This window comes from Neomonachus schauinslandi, chromosome 13 (genome assembly GCF_002201575.2).
Source record: "Neomonachus schauinslandi chromosome 13, ASM220157v2, whole genome shotgun sequence".
NCBI classification, from domain to species: domain Eukaryota; kingdom Metazoa; phylum Chordata; class Mammalia; order Carnivora; family Phocidae; genus Neomonachus; species Neomonachus schauinslandi.
Window position 1 is genome coordinate 42,828,906 of NC_058415.1, and position 17,100 is coordinate 42,846,005.

Below are 17,100 nucleotides of genomic sequence, written 5' to 3' on the forward strand. Positions count from 1 at the left end.
CTGAGCCACCCAGGCGCCCAACTGTAATATATTGTTAATATATTATTGTATTAATATAATAGCATACAAATATTATATTAATTCTGTATATTACATCTCCATGACCTATTTATTTTATAGCTGGAAGTTTGTACCTTTTGACTTCCTTTACCTATTTTGCCCACCTCCCACTTCTGACAGCTACCAGTATGTTCTGTGTATCAGTGAGCTTGGTTTTTTGGTTTTGTTCTAGATTCCACATGTAAGTGAATCATACAGTATTTGTCTTTCTCTGTCTGATTTACTTCATTTAGCATAATGCCCTCAGAGTCTGTCCATATTGTTGCAAATGGCAAAATTTCAGTCTTTTTTATGGCTGAGTAATATTCTGATGTGTATGTGTGTGTGTGTGTGCGCACATATGTATGCCACATTTTCTTTACCTGTTGATGGAAACTTAGGTTGTTTCCATATCTTGACCATTATAAATAATGCTGCAATGAACATGGGGGTACATATACCTTTTTTTTTTTTTTAAAGATTTTATTTATTTGACAGAGAAAGACACAGCGAGAGAGGGAACACAAACGGGGAGTGGGAGAGGGAGAAGCAGACTCCCCACTGAGCAGGGATCCCGATGCGGGACTCGATCCAGGGACTCCAGGATCACGACCTGAGCCGAAGGCAGTCGCTTAACCAACTGAGCCACCCAGGCGCCCTACATATACCTTTTTGAGTTAGTGTTTTCATTTTCTCCATACCCAAAAGTGGAATTGCTGAATGATATGGTAGTTCTGTTTGTAACTTTTTGAGGAATGTCCATACTGTTTTCCACAGTAGCTGTAGAAGTTTGCATTCCCACCAGCAGTGCACGAGGGTTCCCCTTTCGCCACAGCCTTGCCAGCATTTATTTCTTGTCTTCTTTGATAACAGCCATTTTAGCAGTTGTGAGGTGATCTCTCATCCGGTTCCGGTTTGTGTTTCCCTCCTAGTGAACGATGTTGAACCATCTTTTCATGCATCTCCCTTGGCCACCTGTGTATTTACTTTGGAAAAATAATGATTTGACTCTTTAAGTAGTAACTACTTAGATAATTGCTTCGCTAACATTCATCTCAGACTGGAAGCTCACACTAACTTTTCCCTTTTTGTTGTTGAATGTGGAATGACTCCTTAGCATTTTATAGTATGTACGTGCTTATTATACTGCTTGAACATCTTTCTGTGGAGAAGGCACATCGATCCTGAACCACTTAACAGATGGGAAAATGGAGGCTTAGTAATTTGTGGGATGTTTCTGCAGCCATGATGGTAATTATTACAAGGCTCTTGGTGCCTCAGGCCCTGCTAGAAGTGCCATGTGTGCTGATGGCAGCTGTGAGGGTAAGCAGCGAGAGAAGGAGTGCAAGGACGTCGGAGGGAGGTTGGATGATAGGTCCCAAATGCTGCAAGCAGCAAGGGCTATAGAGGGTCTGTCCCTTCCTAAAACGCCATTAATAAATACAGAACCTCATTCCCTTCTCACGCCAGAAAGAACTTTGAGATATGCAATAGTAGGTTGTTCAGGAACGTTATGAGGACTGAGGAGTAAGCATTCAAAGGTTGCTTCTTGGTAACATTGTGGGGGGAAAAAAGCTTTACGATATATTATTACTTGTTTATTTATTAAAGAGTAATTAACAGTGATGTTATTGAGTTACAAATAGGTCAGTGCAAAGGCCTTTAGCCCCTGTGCCTTGTAATGTTGTTTATATAGTCGATGTATCTAATACACGGGATCTTTGTTTTCACTGTTGTTAATTAATGTCCCGTAGATGAGGGAAATTGCTCAGAACTGGGGCTCCTCTATGGGGAATAGACTTTATTCCAGTTTACACTCTCATTTTGACTTTATAGGTTCCCTGATTACAATGACTTATTTCTACTCGGTACAGTCTCATATTTTGTATTGAGGTTATTAGTCATGTAGAGTTTTCTGAGGCCAAATCTATCCCCATGAAGTATTGGCACTTGTCATGTTGGTTTTTGGAATGCCGTGGGAGTTCCTCAGACAGTCCCTGGCTCACCACCACCACCTCCCACCCTAGTCTAACCCCTGACCATCTGTGTCTCCCAGCATTCCCTCCTGCCCCCTCTCAGGTCCCATTTTAGCCAGAATGATCTTTTCAAAACCTGACTATGTCCTTGCTGCTTCTGTGTATTGAAAGTTTTCAATGGCTTCTGGTTGCAAAGATCAGCATCCTAGACAGTGAGCTGCAAGGGCCTGCCTGATCGGTCTCTTGCCTCCCCACCCTGATTCAGTGCCAGTTTTTCCCCCACACTGTGCCCTGGGCATCCATTTGTCTTACAAACAGTCGGCATTACATCGATTACCTGCCAGGCTCTGTGCTGAGTTCTGAGTGTAGAGAGGGGAATAAAATACTCATTCCGTGCCCTCATGGAACTGACAGTGTAGTTCAGAAGATAGACCAGTAATCATGAAAATATATAGTTAGACATTGTCACAAGTGCAACATAGAAATAATAGGGTCATGTCTGACATCGTGCTGTGGAGAGAGACCACATCTTCTTCAGCATGTAGAAGGGTTAAGCGTTGTTTATTAGGTACAACCTTGGAAGCTCTTACCAGCAGCGATCATTACAAATGTGAAAAGGTACTGTTATTTGCACATAAAAAAGAGCATTTGATGGCCCTACAGAAACTTGCATATTTCAATTCAGAGAGGAGAATTTTGAGGGTAAAGAACTGTTTCTTGGGTGTCACTGAAGCTAGGATCTTGGGACATCTCCAGCTTGAATAGTTTCTGTTTAACGAATAAGATTGTGTGACGTGATTTATATCCTTATCTTTTTTTATCGAAGACATTATCTCTGGCATTTTAGAAGTGGGTGGTCATGGAGTGTCTCTCTGAGGATGTGAATTTAAACTGAGAAGTTGAGGGTGAGAAGAAACCAATGCTTTGTGAAGTTGTCAGCTAAGGGTGCAGCATGCTCAGAAGAGGCAGACATGGGCTTCTGTGGTCAGGCCGCTGTGGCCGGACTGCATGCCCACCCTCCCAGCATCTTGGGGCTAGTTCACTGCTACTCCTCCTTTAGCCTTTAATTCACATGTTATTTTTTGGTAGCCCTTTCTCTGATCTGTAGATTGGATGAGGTTCCCCTTAATCCATTTTCTGTGGTTTGTTGTTATGCATTAATATTGTGACCATTTGATTAAATGTCTGTCTCCTTCACTGATCTCTAAATTCTTGAAGGCAGGGATCAAGTTTCTCTTTGCTTACTTTTGGGGATGAAAAGGATTAAGTAACATGTATATGGTGCTTATCATTTAGCTTAACCCCATAAAAAATCCTATGGTGTAGGTACTGTTATACCCATTTTACTGATGAGGAAACTAAGACACTGAGAGGTTAAGTGCCTTATCCAAAGTAACAACAGCCATTAGTTAATGGTGGAGGCAGAATTTGACAGTGGCAGTCCTTAGAATGCTGGAGTAGATTTTAAATCCATCCCTTAATAGTTCATTTATTCAGTCAATAGAACAGAATAGAAGATCTAGAGAAGGAAAGATGGCGGAGGAGTAGGGGACCCTATTTCAACTGGTCCCCGGAATTGAGCTGGATATCTTCCAGACCACTCTGAGCACCCACGAAACCAGCCTGAGATGTAAGAAGATCTGGATCTCTACAAACAGAATATCGCAGGCGGTTGGTTTTGAGGTACGATTCGGGGAGCCCTGATTCCGCAGGCAGATATCGGAGGATAAACGGCAGCGGGAGGGTGCCTGGCTGTGGGGATCCTACACTGCGGGTGAGTGACAGCCTCGTGTGCTGGGGATGGGGCACAGACTCGCAGACCAGTAGCGGTGGGGAAAGGAGTTTAGGGCAGCCCCTGGGGCAGAAACCGGAGCAGGGGGTCGCAGGCGAACTGGGAGCGGCTGGCGGTTTTAGAAGCACAAAGGGCAGAGATGTGCCCCGACCTGGAGGCAGGACTGGGAGCGCTGCGGAGCGGCGCACAACCCAGGCCGCTGCAGCTTATAGCAGCATGGACAGAAACGGAGACGGTGTGGCCTGGAGAGCTCACTGAAGAATAGACTGAGATCTCTCTGCTCTGAGGCAGAGGGTTGGAAATGGTCTCTTCTGCTCTGACTCGCGGAAGAGACATGGAAGCCACCAGGGAAAGCCGCCAGAGAACAAAAGCCCCAAAAACTGATTCCCGCTGAGCCCATCCCCCGCCACAGGGGGGCAGGGCAACTCCGCCCAAACAGGGTTGCCTGAGTAACAGCACGGCAGACCCCTCCCCCAGAAGACAGGCTGGGAAAACAAGAGGCCAGCAACCCTAAGGTCCCAAGAAAAAAGGTGCATCTTGCTTGGGTTCTGGTCAATAATTTGGACTCCATACATTCTCTCAAACACCCATCAACAGAATGACTAGGAGGAGGAACCCCCAAAATAGAAAAGACTCAGAGATTATGACTTATGCTGCAGATTTACAAATGGATGCAGATATAACCAAGATGTTGGAGATGGAATTCAGGCTAGCAATTGTGAAGACAATGGCTAGAATGGAGAAATCAATTAATGACAACATAGAGTCTCTAAGGGCAGAAATGAAAGGTGAATTGGCAGAACTTAAAAATGCTATCAATGAGATCCAATCCAATCTAGATAATCTAACAGCTAGGGTAACTGAGGCAGAAGAGAGAATAAGCGACCTGGAAGACAATATAATAGATAAAAAGGGAAAAGAGGAGGCCAGGGAAAAACAACTCAGAATCCATGAAAATAGAATCAGAGAAATAAGTGACACCATGAAGCGTTCCAATGTCAGAATAATTGGAATCCCGGAGGGAGTGGAGAGAGAGAGAGGACTAGAAGATGTATTTGAGCAAATCGTAGCTGAGAACTTCCCTAATCTGGGGAAGGAAACAAACGTTTGCGTCCTAGAGGCAGAGAGGACCCCTCCCAAGATCAAGGAAAACTGGCCAACATCCCGGCATGTAAGAGTAAAACTCCCAAATCTTAGAACCAGGGAAACCATCTTAAGGGCAGTTAGGGGGAAGAGATTCCTTACGTACAGAGGGAGGAACATCAGAATAACATCAGACCTATCCACAGAGACCTGGCAAGCCAGAAAGGCCTGGCAAGACACATTCAGGGTACTAAATGAGAAGAACATGCAGCCAAGAATACTTTATCCGGCAAGGCTGTCATTTAGAATGGATGGAGAGATGCAGAGCTTCCACGACCGGCAGAAACTGAAAGAATATGTGACCACTAAGCCGGCCCTGCAAGAAATATTAAGGGGGGGTTCTATAAAAGGAGAAAGACCCCAAGAGTGATATACAACAGAAATTTATAGGGACAGTCTATAAAAACAACATCTTCGCAGGCAACATGATGACAATTAATTCATATCTTTCAATAATCACTCTCAACGTGAATGGCCTAAATGTTCGCATAAAATGGCACAGGGTTGCAGATTGGATAAAAAGACAGGACCCATCCATATGCTGCCTACAAGAGACTCATTTTGAACCTAAAGATACATCCAGACTGAAAGTGAAGGGATGGAGATCCAACTTCCATGCCAGCGACCTCAAAAGAAAGCTGGGGTAGCAATTCTTATATCAGACAAATTAGATTTTAAACTAAAGTCTGTAATTAGAGACACAGAAGGACACGATATCATTCTTAAAAGGTCTATCCAACAAGATCTAACAGTTGTAAATATCTATGCCCCCAACATGGGAGCAGCCATCTACATAAGCCAACTGTTAACCAAAATAAAGTCATATTGATAACAATACGTTAATTGTAGGAGACCTCAATACTCCACTCTCAGGAATGGACAGATCATCTAAGCAGAAAATCAACAAGGAAACAAGAGCTTTGAATGATACATTGGGCCAGATGGACCTCATAGATATTTACAGAACATTCCACCCTAAAACAACAGAATACTCATTCTTCTCAAGCGCACATGGAACTTTCTTCAGAATAGACCACGTACTGGGTCACAAATCAGGTCTCAACCGATACCAAAAGATTGAGATTATTCCCTGCATATTCTCAGACCACAATGCTTTAAAACTGGAACTCAATCACAAGAAAAAATTTGGAAGAAATTCAAACCCTTGGAAGCTAAAGACCACTCTGCTCAAGAATGTTTGGGTCAACCAGGAGATCAAAGAAGAACTTAAACAATTCATGGAAATCAATGAGAACGAAAACACATCGGTCCAAAACCTATGGGATACTGCAAAGGCGGTCCTAAGGGGGAAATACATAGCCATCCAAGACTCACTCAAAAAAACAGAAAAATCCTGAATTCACCAACTAACTCTACACCTTAAAGAACTAGAGAAAAAGCAACAAACGATGCCTAAGCCACGCATTAGAAGAGAAATAATTAAAATTAAAGCAGAGATCAATGAATTAGAAACCAGAAACACAGTAGATCAGATCAACGAAACTAGTAGTTGGTTCTTTGAAAGAATTAATAAGATCGATAAACCACTGGCCAGACTTATCCAAAAGAAAAGAGAAAGGACCCAAAATAATAAAATTATGAATGAAAGGGGAGAGATCACGACTAACACCAAGGAAATAGAAACAATTATTAGAAATTATTATCAACAACTATATGCCAATAAACTGAGCAATCTGGATGAAATGGAGGCCTTCCTGGAAACCTATAAGCTGCCAAGACTGAAACAGGAAGAAATTGACAACCTGAATAGGCCAATAACCAGTAACGAGATTGAAGCAGTGATCAAAAACCTCCCAAGACACAAAAGTCCAGGGCCTGATGGATTCCCTGGGGAATTCTACCAAACATTCAAAGAAGAAATAATACTTATTCTACTGAAGTTGTTTCAAAAAATAGAAACAGAAGGAAAACTTCCAAACATTCTATGAGGCCAGCATTACCTTAATCCCCAAACCAGGCAAAGACCCCATCAAAAAAGGGAGAATTTCAGACCGATATCCTGATGAATATGGATTCCAAAATCCTCAACAAAATCCTAGCTAATAGGATCCAACAATACGTTAAAAGGATCATCCACCACGACCAAGTGGGATTTATCCCCGGGATGCAAGGGTGGTTCAACATTTGTAAATTAATCAATGTGATAGAACACATTAATAAGAGGAGGGAGAAGAACCATATGGTCCTCTCAATTGATGCAGAAAAAGCATTTGACAAAATACAACATCCTTTCTTGATTAAAACTCTTCGGAGTATAGGGATAGAGGGAACATTCCTCAAGTTCATAAAATCCATCTATGAAAAACCCACAGCGAATATCATCCTCAATGGGGAAAAGCTGAGAGCTTTTCCCTTAAGATCAGGAACACGTCAAGGATGCCCACTCTCGCCACTATTGTTCAACATAGTACTAGAAGTCCTAGCAACAGCAGTCAGACAACAAAAAGAAAAGGTATTCAAATTGGCAAAGAAGTCAAACTCTCTCTTTTCGCAGACGACATGATACTTTATGTGGAAAACCAAAAGACTCCACCCCCAAATTACCAGAACTCATACAGCAATTCAGTAATGTGGCAGGATACAAAATCAATGCACAGAAATCAGTTGCTTTCTTATACACTAACAACGCAACTGTAGAAAGAGAAATTAGAGAAATGATTCCATTTACAATAGCACCAAAAACCATAAGATACCTCGGAATAAACCTAACCAAAGAGGTAAAGGATCTGTACTCTAGGAACTACAAAACACTCATGAAAGAAATTGAAGAAGACACAAAAAGATGGAAAAATATTCCATGCTCATGGCTCGGAAGAATAAACATTGTTAAAATGTCTATGCTACCCGGAGCAATCTATACCTTCAGTGCCATCCCGATCAAAATTCCAATGACATTTTTCAAAGTGCTGGAACAAACAATCCTAAAATTTGTATGGAATCAGAAAAGACCCTGAATCGCCAAGGAAATGTTGAAAAAAAAAAAACAAAGCTGGGGGCATCACATTGCCTGATTTTCAAGCTATATTACAAAGCTGTGATCACGAAGACAGCATGGTACTGGCCCCAAAACAGACATATAGACCAATGGAACAGAATAGAGAACCCAGATATGGACCCTCAACTCTATGGTCAAATAATCTTTGACAAAGCAGGAAAAAACATGCAATGGAAAAAAGACAGTCTCTTCAATAAATGGTGCTGGGAAAATTGGACAGCCACATGCAGAAGAATGAAACTCGACCATTCTCTAACACCATTCACAAAGATAAACTCAAAGTGGATGAAAGACCTCAATGTGAGACAGGAATCCATCAAAATCCTAGAGGAGAACACAGGCAGTAACCTCTTTGACATCGCCTACAGCAACTTCTTTCAAGATACATCTCCAAAAGCTAGTGAAGCAAAAGCAAAAATGAACTTCTGGGACTTCATCAAGATAAAAAGCTTCTGCACAGCAAAGGAAACAGTCAACAAAACAAAGAGGCAACCCACAGAATGGGAGAAGATATTTGCAAATGACACTACAGATAAAGGGCTGGTATCCAAGATCTATAAAGAACTTCTCAAACTCAACACCCATAAAACAAATAATTAAGTCAAAAAGTGGGCAGAAGATATGAAAAGACACTTCTCTGAAGAAGACATACAAATGGCTAACAGACACATGAAAAAATGTTCATCATCATTAGCCATCAGGGAAATTCAAATCAAAACCACATTGAGATACCACCTTACCCCAGTTAGAATGTCAAAAATGGACAGGGAGAGAAACAACAAATGTTGGAGAGGTTGTGGAGAAAGGGGAACCCTCTTACACTGTTGGTGGGAGTGCAAGTTGGTACAGCCACTTTGGAAAACAGTGTGGAGGTTCCTCAAAAATTTAAAAATAGAGCTACCCTATGACCCAGCAATTGGCACTCCTGGGTATTTACCCCAAAGACACAGATGTAGTGAAAAGAAGGGCCATATGCACCCCAATGTTCACAGCAGCAATGTCCGCAATAGCCAAACTGTGGAAATAGCCAAGATGCCCTTCAGCAGATGAATGGATAAAGAAGATGTGGTCCATATATGCAGTGGAATATTACTCGGCCATCAGAAAGGATGAATACCCAACTTTTACATCAACATGGATGGGACTGGAGGAGATTATGCTAAGTGAAATAAGTCAAGCAGAGAAAGTCCATTATCATATGGTTTCACTTATTTATGGAACATAAGGAATAGCATGGAGGACATTAGGAGAAGGAAGGGGAAAATGGGGGGGGGGAATTGGAGGGAGAGATGAACCATGAGAGACTATGGACTCTGAGAAACAAACAGGGTTTTAGAGGGGAGGTGGGAGGGGGGATTGGTTAGCCCAGTGATGGGTATTAAGGAGGGCACGTACTGCATGGAGCACTGGGTGTTATGCAAAAACAATGGATCGTGGATCACCACATCAAAAACCAGTGATGTATGGTGACTAACATAACATAATAAAATAAAAAAAAAAGATCTAGTAATAAAAAGTACAGGTATGTTGTGGTAATTTGGTATATGGTAAAGACAGCATTTCAAATCAGTGGAAAAAAGGGATTATTCATAAATAGTGTTGGGATAGTTATCCATTTGGAAAATAAACAGGATCCTTTTATCACGCTTTATACTCAAATTTTAGGTGGTTGGAAATGTATGAAGGTAAAAGAATGTAAAGTAGTAAAGGGAAAATATGGTTATCTTGAGGCAGAGAAACACTTTCTGAATATGATTGGTAAGGTGCACAGACTGTAGAATAAAGTGGGGTGATTTTTGCTGCACAAAAATGAAGAACTTCTAAGTAGCAAAAGAATTCTAAATATGATTGAAATGGCCAATGGGATTAAAATATGCAGTGTACAACTATAAAATAATATAGACCAAACCCAGCTTTGGCAAGGGTATGGTGCCAAGGATTACTGTCACGTCCTGCAGGTTCTTCATTTCTGGAAGCTATTTAGGCAATGTGTGTCAAGGTATAGATTCCCTTTGATTAAGGCACTTCTCGGAACTTACCACAAGTAGGAAAATTGGAGACCTGTGCAAAGACAGATATTCAGAATTCATCACTCTGTTAATGGTGGTGAAATATTGGTACAGTCACATAGTGGAGTTCTATGTGGCTATTAAAAATTATGTAATCTGCCCCTGTTCGTGTGGGCACCTTGCCTTTGATATATTTGGGGGCATATGTAGCAAGAACCTATATGTAAAATTGTGGGCACGACCTGTGTCTGAACGTGTGGCTGGATGGACGTTTAGTACAAGGTTCACAATGTTATTAGTTATCTCTAGATGTGGGCTTTTGAAAGTTTTCTTTTCCTTAAATTTTGTGGATGTTGTTTCTTTAAAACATATTATCTTTTGATAATAAGAAAAGTCTTTAGAAAATGAGAATAAGTATCTAAGACTGTGTATCTTTTAATTTTTTTCTGATCTGAACAGTTTTCTAGCTTATGAAATGAAAAAGTAAGACATTTTCTTATCCCTTTATAAGTTTTTAAATTCTTGTAACACTTATTTTTGGCTCCTGTAAATGCTATTCCCATATTTGGCATTCCTAGCCATGGTGTTAGAGATGTTTGAAATATTCAGGGTACTGAACAGAAGGTCAAACACAAAGAAGGAAATGGGGTTCAGAAGCATTTTCATTAAAATTGCATGAATACTGGAGTTTATTCTACAGCACAAAGCCTTCCTAGATGAACTGGATCAATGTTTAATAGAAATGCCGCCTTTTAAGGATCTCTGTTTTCTTAAAGTCTTCTGTTTTTAATTAAATGTCCTATGTTCTTTAACCTTAAAAGATAGAGTAAGACAAAGGAGGGAGAAACAAAACAAAACATCCACGTCAAAGATAGGAGTGTAAGTCGAAGGGAGAATTTTAAATAACCTCCCTACACAGACTCTCCCTCTCTCTTATTCTCTCCCCCCTCCCTCTTTCTCTCTCTCCCTCTTCCCTGGGAGATAATATTAAACAGTACAGCTGGTTCAGATTATGATCTTTTCTCAGTCACATCTTCAGAGAACAGTTTAATAAAGCATTAATTATGTAGCAGCCCCATACACACTGTAGACAGGGATAATCTAGCTACATAATTTTGCTAATGATATATCTATAGAGTGCTATTTCTATCCTATTGTAAGGTATCCATTTTTAGTCACTAGGGGTATGCTGATTTCACAACTACAAGCAGCCATTTGATATTCAGCACTGTATCTGGTTCAATGAGTATGTACCACTGTTTTGGATTTTGTAGAGAATGAACTTTAAAGGTAGGTTTCATGATATTCCCCAGTGTGGGGACACATTTGGGATTTACAAAAAATCTCTACCCATTGTCCTAGGTGAGTGAATGTTAGAAGGCAGAGGGAAGAAAGGGATAAATTGTCTATGTAGGTAAAAAATGCCAGGTGAATTTAAGGGTCGAGGTTTAGGATACGAAGATTTTAACACATTGTTGGAGTGGCAGTAGATAGCATATTTCTATAAATTTTGTTTATTTTGTTTGCATGCATGTTGTTTCTCCAGCTTTATCGCACCACCTGGCATCTTCAGTGGATAGCACAGGCCCAGGTGGGGATGGGGATGGGTGTGTCTGTCATGCACAGGTTTGTCTCCTTTTGGTTGTTGAAGCTAATGTGGTATCATATTCTTTAATCTGAACCAATCTGTTACAAAGGACATTTAGCAAAATGGGTGAAAGGTGGAAAAATTAAATGCAGGGCTTAATGTTCAGAGGATATTTTTAGACTTAGAAGCAGTTTGCTGCTTTTTATGAAATGGTCAGGTATAATTAATGGTTCATGTTTCCCTCTTTGTTCATATTTTTCTTTAAAGGTTGAAATGTTGGTTTTAACTGTGTGTGTGTGTGTATGTGTGTGTATTTGGTTCTCTAGGTTCATGGAAATGTGGTTATTTTGTCTAATGACTATATGGATAGTATTTCCTTTTATTCCTTCCAAAGCATCTTTTTTTTTAGTTGTTACAGAAATCAAATCTTCACATAAGCTTCAGAAAAGGTGAAGTTATATATTAAAATAAACCATGACAGTAATTAAAAATTTTTTTAATTGCTAGAAATAAAGGAGGAAGCCAGTGAGTGGTTAATTGACATTGTTAATTTTCAGTTCCTCTTGAATGCTTAAGCAGAGCCAGGAGTAATTTTTTTTAGATCAGTTTGAGTGGTACATTTGACGACTTGAGTCCTCCCTTCAGAACTTGGGATATGGCCATTGGGGGAGTGAGTTTCACTGCAGGGAATTATCTGTCTGTATTGGATTTGAATTAATTAATTAATTAGTTAGAATTAATTCTAGTTCTAGTAGTTAGAAAAGAGAAGTGGTCAAGCTTTTTGTGCTGGAGGTCTTGTAGATCATTTCAGACAGGGGAAGCTGGGGCCTCACCATTTTAAGTGCCCTGCAGAAAGCCTTCTGGTTTAACTTGATGAGACCCGGTTATTCCTTCCAACACTCCCAACCTTTGAAAACCAAATTGGCTTTCTTTATATAAAGTGTTGAAAAATGACAAGCTTTGTTATTGGGTGGTAGGACTTTTAAAAGAGGAAGAGACTGGAGAATGACAATCAGACATCCTTGACATTCTCCTCTGGACTCAAGGCAGGATGCTCTTGGCACCGCAGCATCCTTCCTCAGGATCAGGCTTGCGAGAGACAGAAGTGATCTTAACTCATGGGATCATGACTTGGAATGGGGCTTTGGGCTTCCAATGTTTTTGTGAAGTTGCTTGCAATAACCTTTGAATTTGTTCTCAGTGCACTATCTAAACAAACTGGGTCTGTCCTGCCACTCCTCTGCCTTGAGGCTTGGCTTCCTATATACTACTTCAGCCCACGAGGTCCTTTAGAAATGTTCCTGTGTCTCTGTGGTCCTGTCTTCTCCAAGATGCTGCATCACATGCAGGAACATTTCTTTTCTTTAGGTTATTTATCTCAAAACCCAGCCAGTGGCATGTCAGTTTGATTGTTATTATCTCAACTCTTTTGTTTTACTTAAGGAGTTTTGGTAGGTCACGGTTGAAGTCAGTTGATTTTACTGGCTAAATTATGATGAAGCATAGAAAACTCTCTCTGATTTGGTACATTTTTGCCAAAACATTTTTGTGTGACTTTAGCTTTTCTCTTTCCAGGTGTTTTGTAGTATATTCTGCTCTCGAGGCATGAGGCACCGGAGCTGCTTTCTCTCAGCCTTGCCTCCAGGAGATTGGCAGGTCTGGTGACTGTTGAAAAGGTAGATCTTGCCTTTTAGGTGAGACTTGACCCCTCGTGTAGGGAGTGACCTGGTCCCATTTGGAACTAGCAGTGTAAAAAACAAATGTTACTGATTTGTGAAAGAATTAGAAGTGATGGTAAGAACACGATTGATTGTCGTGTTTTCCTCTTTATTCTTCCTTTTTTTTTTTTGAAAATGGAATGAGGGCAGGTAGGAAACACGTGAACCAGAATGAAACAATTTCTTGTAAGAATAACAAATGACTTCTATTGCTGAATCATTTGTCTTTTTATTTGTTTATTTGAACTAACTGCAGTGTGATTAAGAAATCCTACAGTTTTTCTAAAAACTAATGTGCTGTCAAGAACGCTCCACCTTAAATCCCCTGCAAAGTGTATTCAGATCTTTCTCATTATGGTACCTTTTTGGGAGATTATTTTCTTTAGGCAGCATGTGTTTATTTTATTCTTCAGTCGTAGGCAGAGAGCCATGCTTGCGATGGGAGCCTGGGCCTCGTGAGGGAGCAGTGCTGTGTGTGTCTGATTTCCATGACATGGTACCCAGTGTCGGGGCCTGTGCTTAGAGAGCTGGGTTCAATTCAGGAAGGTGATTTGCTTATGAGAAATCTCCTGATATGTTAAGTATTTTTTAACATAAATTGAATCCATTTTACCGCCTTAAAAACCCAGTTACCTGGATACCCATGTCAACATTATAGTCACAATAGGCAAAGTGTTACGTATCCATCAACAGATGAAGGGATGAACAGATATGTGGTCTGTCCATACAGTGGAATATTATTTGGTCTTTTTTTTTTTTTTAAGATTTTATTTATTTGCGAGAGAGAATGAGAGAGAGAGAGAGCATGAGAGGGAGGAGGGTCAGAGGGAGAAGCAGACTCCCCGCTGAGCAGGGAGCCCGATGCGGGACTCGATCCCGGGACTCCAGGATCATGACCTGAGCCGAAGGCAGTCGCTTAACCGACTGAGCCACCCAGGCACCCTATTATTTGGTCTTAATAGGAAGGTTCCTGTCATATGCTACACGATAAACTTTAACGACATTATGCTAAGTGAAATAGCCAGTTACAAAGACAATTACTGTATGGTCCCACTCATATGAGGTACCTAGACTGGTCAGATTCATTGAGGCCAAAAGTAGAATGGTAGTTGCCGGGCTGGGGGAAGGGGAGTGGGAAGTTATTGTTCAGTGGGTACAGAGTTTCAATTGGAGAAGATGAAAAAATTTCTGGAGACAGATGGTGGTGATGATTGTACAACAGTGTGAGTGTACTTAATGCCAATGAACCCTACTCTTAAAATGGTTGGTGTGGTAAATTTAATGTTACCTATATTTTGTCACAATTAAAAACAACAACCCAGAATAAATCACTCTGATTTTTTTGGGAAGGGGGGGCTTTGGCCGCAGTGGGGTGTGTTTCTCCTGGTCCTATAATTGGTGCTGGGCATGATAGAGTGAGCAAAACTATTGGTTGGAAGGGACCCTACACATCATCTGCTCTGGCGCTCGCATTTGACAGGTGAGAAGCCAGGTCTCAAGTGAGGTGATTTGCCCACTTCATTGGTGGGTGTAATCCACCCACCTTCTGGCTCATCCAGTCTTCGGTGGAGGCAGGATAAAGAATAGTAAGAAGTGGGATGTAGTCATACTGCCTGGGTTCTGCTCTTGTATCCAAATTCACAGACAGTTAAATTCTCCAGTCCTGTTTCTGAACCTATAAAATGGGAACTGTACCAGTATTCCATGAGGTTTTTATGCGAATTAATTGAGTTGACCCATATTAGGCACTTAGTGTTCTTGTGCAAAAATAAGTAACAGATGAGTGTTAGCCATTTATTATCACTATTGTTTTGTTACTGTATTGTGTTGTTTGTTTTGTTGTTGCTGTTACCGGCTTCTGCTGCAAGGAGGACTGGGGACAGAGGCCTTGGGAGTGAGGCTCAGTGGTAATCACCTGTTGGCTCTCTCTCCTTAGCCAAACTGCTTTCCGTGTTAACCAGTGTGAAACAGGGTGGATGAAATGCTCATATTGCTGCGGTGATTGTGAAGGGAGGGACTGACCACTCGCTTTGTCAGTGCTAGTAATCTTGTCAGTCTTGGTGCTTAGGACAGGTCACTGCAGGCTGGAGGCCTGGCCTCTACCAAGTCATGGTCTTCAAGGGCGTGCTGAGAGCGGCCATGCCAAGCTCTGACTTCTGGCTGAGGGTGCAGGTGTGTTCTCTGGGGTCTGCTTTCCAAGCCTTCTTGAGGAAAGGTCACCTGACTCCTTTGGGTCAGTTGTCCCCAGAGGTTGTCAGCCTGCAGGTGGAGTTTGGCTGAGTTTGAAGCATGGACGGAGGTATGAGTGTTACTGTGCAAGTACTTGTGTTTCTGACCCTGGATGAAAAGCGTCCCTCACTACTGACTCATGTCTTGTTAGCTATTTTTTTCACTTGCTCAGCTTTACCAGCTTATGGGGGAAGACTTCATCCAGATTTGAGATTACCAGGGAGGTCATTTGTGCTCAAGGAAAATTCCTTTAACAAATGAGTACTGAGCACCCGTGTGCCTAGCAGGGAGTAAGTGGCTGGAGATGGAAAGGGAATTAAACGACCTTGCCCTGGGGCAGTTCAGCACTCTGCGGCCCGAGAACTGGAAAAGAACCGGCAGAGATGATTTTCTTAGGCCAGGCAGCTCCTGGGCGAGGAGGACTAGAGCCAGTGTTGTGGTCATAACATGTATCATTTAAATGTGTGTGTGCTTATGTTCGGTGTATGTGTAAGTGTTCACATGTAAGTGAAATATATATGATAGACGGCATATCAAAAAATGCATGGCATGATGTTTGTCACAGTGTGTGACATCCCTAAAGAACCTCTCAGTATTGCGGACATCCAAACTGGGTGAATCCAGAATGACTTGAAAACTGGTGCCAGAATGGGCAGAGGACACGGCTTCGGTCTGGGTCTGCGCACACTCCCCCATATTAGGCCCACGCACTAAGTGGACTTGGGGGTTTCATCAAAGTCATCAAATAATTTTATCTGCTCTAAACTTTCCACACTTGACTCCATGATCACTTTCACTAATGGCTTATTCTTTTTTCAAGTAGTCTGATCCAGTGGTTCTCAACCCTCACTGCTGAGTTAGTATCTCTTGGGGGAACTTAAAAAAAAAAAATACCCCACACCTCTCCAGACCAGTTGAAGAAGAAGCTTCCCAAGTGATACCAACATGCAGCCTGAGCTGAGCACCACAGCCCATCCTTTGCTTAAATAGCATCCGCTCTCCCTTTCGATTGATGTGAACTGTGCTCGTCGTCTTGTCTTAATGGCCCATCGCTGTACCAGTTGGGTTTCTTCTCGTTAGCCATCCTGAGAGGTCTGAGCTAGGAGACAAAAAGCTAAAATCAGTTTAGAAAGTTGATTATCAGATTTAATTGATGTCTTTGGTGAAGCGAAAGCTCAGTATTCTCCCAGAGTCTGTCACCTAACATTTTCTCTTTGATGTTTTCATTTTTCTCCATGAGGTAGGTAAAAGAGGGGTTTAGTGTTAGATGTTCTGTGTTCCGTGATGCTGATAACCACAACCACCACACATAAATAAAACTGTGAAATTCAAGGTGTGTCTTGGGATAGCTTCGCTTCTTATCTAGGCGCCTCTTTTCTGGCACTGAAATGGCAGTTCAGAGATGGAGCATCTGCAGTCCATGACTTCCTGTGAATTCCTCTGAGAGGTGGAAACACCTCCACAAAAACAGTGCTCCCGGATGCGCGTGCTCACCAACCGACGCCCTTTCATCCCCACCCTCTTGTAGGGACTGCTACAGAGGAAGAGAAGCTGTGTGTCCAGGCAAAGGGCTATTTTACTGTGCTCTTT